The sequence below is a fragment of the Triticum dicoccoides genome, chromosome 7B (genome assembly GCF_002162155.2).
Source record: "Triticum dicoccoides isolate Atlit2015 ecotype Zavitan chromosome 7B, WEW_v2.0, whole genome shotgun sequence".
NCBI classification, from domain to species: Eukaryota; Viridiplantae; Streptophyta; class Magnoliopsida; order Poales; family Poaceae; genus Triticum; species Triticum dicoccoides.
In genome coordinates, this window is record NC_041393.1 from 776,989,405 (window position 1) to 776,993,803 (window position 4,399).

General features: G+C 42.0%; 1 long non-coding RNA gene across 2 annotated transcripts; it reads left to right on the forward strand.

Annotated features, from left to right (window-relative positions):
• Positions 1-420: 420 nt before the first annotated feature.
• Positions 421-3,253, forward strand: LOC119335555. 2 transcript variants are annotated; one of them, XR_005161908.1, is made up of 4 exons: positions 421-699; positions 806-898; positions 1,406-1,516; positions 2,962-3,253. It is a non-coding gene; the product is annotated as an uncharacterized LOC119335555 (long non-coding RNA). The 2 variants fall into 2 exon arrangements; XR_005161909.1 differs by having other exon boundaries at positions 806-874.
• Positions 3,254-4,399: the final 1,146 nt, after the last annotated feature.

The following is a 4,399-nucleotide window of genomic DNA, read 5'->3' on the forward strand; positions in this document are numbered from 1 at the left end:
AATAAAAAAATTATTTCCATACTGTTGGAGTCAAGTGCATGCACTCGCTTTTACCCTTCAGTTCCTTTGGTTTTACTAGTTCACACAGAAAGCAGCAAACTTTTGCATCCCTGTGTTCCACATTCTAAGGTTTACCCTCCGCTCTTTCCTGTAATTTCTTTATTAATATGCATGAAAATGGTCAGGCAAAGCACTTTCCTGTAATTTCTTTAATTCCTTTGTTTTCTACCCCTCCGCTCCGAACGGGGCCTTACCATTTTTTTTGCGTGCGGCCCATCTTGTATCCGCCATGTGCCCACGTCCTCCCATCCCACCCCTTTCCCTCTGAAACCTCCTCCCATCCAACCCCATTGTCCCAACAACTTCTTCGCCGCCGCCGCCATGCACCCACTCCCTGGCCCAGCAATATCACCCACTCCCTGCTCTTCCTCCCGACGCGGAAGTGTCCTTTCGAGTCCCATCTCCGTCTTCGTGGTCCTCAGATCTGGCAGCCTCCGGCCACAACGCTGCCGGATCTAACCAACCAATAGGTGCTCGACGCCGCTCCTCAGGACCACGTCGGTCTTCTTCGCCTGCTCTCTCTCTCTCCCTCAACCTCCCACGGCATGTATCGGCCCCTTCTGAAACTCCTCATCCGAGTGGCCACCTGATGCCACCGTGTAGAACACGCTCACTCCTGCCTTTGCCCGCCTGTACCAGGTCCGGTCGCCTCTTCCTTTGCGCAATTCCTCAAGCAGGTCATATATGTGGCGTATGTGTGTTGTTTAATGGATGGTGAGCTTATTTTCTGTTGGTTGGGGTCCAGGATTTGCTCCTGTGGTTCAAGTTGAATACCGGGGAGATGGAGATGGTGACATGGCTGGCTCCTGTGGTGGTGAGGTTCAAGTTCTACAACGAGGTCATTGTTTGCATGTCTGTTTAGGTCTATTTTTTGCGTGTATGGTTGAAAAACAAAGCCATGCCTATTAGTTTGGAAAATAAAGTCAAGCTTATGTGTTAAAAATAGTTTGATTAACTAGCAAGTGGCCATTTTGCAACGGTTGATGCATGTATGTTTGGTCAAGGCTAGCTAGTTGCAGTAGTTTGACTAGTACATAAGAGAAGAGACACTATGTCAGCATGTGCAATCAGAATCGGGATGTATACTTCACACTATTGTATAACTTAACTAGCAGTCCTCCATTCATGTAGATGTAGTACGTACATTCCTTGTTCTTTTTCCAAGTTTTTTCATCTCGCTTTTGCTTTTCTTTTCAGTATTTTGTATTTCTGTAACATTTAGCTCCTGTTCCTAAGGCTGATGCATCCACTGACATGTCAACATCATGTCCTGTGTGTTCTTTCTCCAAGATGTAGTGCAGGGGTTCTTATTTGATGTTCTTATATACGCTATGTTATCATTCAGGTGGCCGTTGGGCCTATCTGAAGAGCAACAATGTAACGCTTTTGAGCTTAGGTACAAGAAGTCGTATTTGAAAGGGGACGAGATGATGTTCATCAAAATGAAACTGAAAAGGTTAGTCTATCATCTCTTAGTTAGACAACATGAGCATGGAGAAACATATATGTGAAAGGTTGGTCTATCTGAAGAGCAACAATGTAACGCTTTTGAGCCAGCGTACAATGGCTTTCAAGATGCATGCTACAGATAACTTGCTTCGAGTCCTGCTCTTTTTATTTGAGGTGTTTTCTTAGCTTACCACGTTGCCTAGGTGGTACTATTGTAGTATATATAATGTATGCACCTGCTTGTGCCCTATTTTCCTAGATGTGGCTCATAACTTAGAAATCTATCTTTTGGCTGTTTTCTTTACACTAAATCCATCTTAATTAAGGTGCCAAGGGAAATTTTTTGTTGAATTCATATAGGCAAATATGTTAATATAATCAATTACAATAAAATCATTTGCACAGAGAAAATTTCAACATTAGACAATATGATTTGGCATGTTTGACCCTCTGTCAGGCATCCTCCTTTCTAGCTTTTGTTTTTCCCTGTAATGGCTTTGCCTCTTTTGGTCCTGAACTTTTGAGACCATGATGCTTTTGAGAATGTATGGAAAGCTTGATTTCATTATAGCAATGGAACCAGGGTCTAAAAAAGTGGACATTGTTGAGAAGAATTGGAAGTACATACAGAAATACTGGTAGCTTTAACCATGGAGAATGATTTTGACCTCTCATACGAAACATAAGAAGTGGCTTAATTTAATTAGGTATGTGTAGTATAATCTAAACTATTGTTGATGGAGATTTAGTGTGAGCTGCTGCTATTTATTTGTTTTGAATGAGCAAACAAATTATATATTTCTTTACATGGCATTCTTAACCAGTTTACTGTATGCCCAAACTGCCCAGTAGTGGTTTGCTAGTCTACTACTGCAAAATATAAACGTTGGTATATACTTCAGTGGGGTTGTAGATGTCCATTGTACTTGGTTAATATATTTTTTTGTAATTGCAACAGCCAATGAACCGATTATCGACGCCGCATTGTATCTTTCAGATAAGGATTTTTTTTACCTGTATCACCTGTCCATCTTGGTGTAACCATAGCACATGCGGGTTCTGGAGATATGATTAATACAATTAATTAGAAAAATGTCATGTTCTTTGAATTATATGAATGTTACAAGTAATTTGAAAAGCATGATGTATTATGAACCGTTGCAAACTTATTATGAAATTGAAATCAGTGTGGTTTATTGGTAGATTATTCCTTTAGTACACAGAGCAATGTGTAGTCCTCAATCTTTATTATTTGGAGTATGTGTTCCTGGTGATTCATGTTACCCTGAAAATTGCATGTGAAGGATCAAAAGGTTAATACGCAGTGATACTGTTAGATAGCAGCTAACCAGTCAATTAGAACATCTAAGTTTTGTCATTGTATGCTCAATTAAATTTCAACTAGATTACACAATTTTCATCTCCCTTACAACTACTCTAATCATTTCTTAGGAGTGGGAAACAATACTGGAGGAATCGTGATCTATGGCAAGGGTGATGATGTCTATGGCGATGATTGTCATGATCTATATGGCAATGGGCGTTATGATCCATATGGTGATGAAGATGAGTCTGATCTTTCTTCAGGATATGCAACAAAGTGAACTTATGAAGTTTTGGTCAATTTTAGCTTATGCATAATTCTTGGACCATTATATATTAGTTACTATTTTTGTTTAGCATTTCAAACTTCCTAGATAGATCATTATGATCGATGTAATTTGGATGCGCTAAATATACTATATGTTACTTGGTCATGTGGTTGTGCAATTATAAGATAGTATATTTGAAGTGGAAAACAATCCTTTCGGGGTGACTAATGGCCTACCATACAACAACAGATACTTCACTCTTGATGAATCTGTATATTGATGTTGTTTGTCAGGCTCTCAACCATAGGAATCCCTGAAGGGGTGTATACACAGTCGGCGATCATAATAGCTTTCGGTTTCATTCTCCTCCTGGTTATAGCAAACCTTGAAGGGTTTCATTCTCCTCTCGGTTATAAGAAACCCCGAAGGGTCAAATATACCGTCATCTATTGTGAAAGCTGACGGGAAGTAATAACGGTCAGAAAATAAATATTCTACGGGGAACCGTCAGCTATAAGCGTCGTCGAGTTTATGTGAACCGGCTGGAGACGAAAACATGCCCGACGACTCACCGTCAGCTAATTACCGTCGGAGAAGGTATTAACCAAAAGTACCGTCGGCTATAAGTGTAATGGCCGACCAAGCATAGCCGACGGGAGATTGCCGACGGTGTACCGTCTTTTATATGTAAATCCGACGGTGGACTGAAATATCCGACGGTAATTTGACCCTCGGTTATAATGAAAAATCTAGTAGTGAGAAGATGGCAGAACTATTCAGGAGGTGGAAGAATGAGCTAAAAACATCGTTTGTCGACAAAGAAAAGACACCAAAATTCACCAGACGGTATGAGAAGATCAGAGATCACTGGCCCATATTTGTGTCCCACAAGACATCAGACAAGAGTAAGAAGATGTCAACGGCAAACAAGAAAAATGCTGCGAAGAAGAAGCATCACCATCGCACGGGGTCAGGTGGCTACCTCAAAGCCTGACCGTTGTGGGCCAAGGCTGAGAATGACCTGGTTGATAAAGGGGTCGAACCAGAGACATTGAACTGGCCAGACCGTTGCCGGACTTGGTTCTTCGGGGTTGGCGGAACCTTGGACCCTGTATCAGGGAAGTGCGTTTGGACGAACGAGCAACTGCGAATACCCGTCACGAGGCTTCAGGAGTATATCGAGGCAGCGTAGCAAGGGACGTTCGTTCCAGACAGAGAGAACGATGAGCTCACAATGGCCCTCGGGAATCCTGAGCACCCTGGACGGACACGAGGCACGCCAGGCTCCGTTCCGTGGA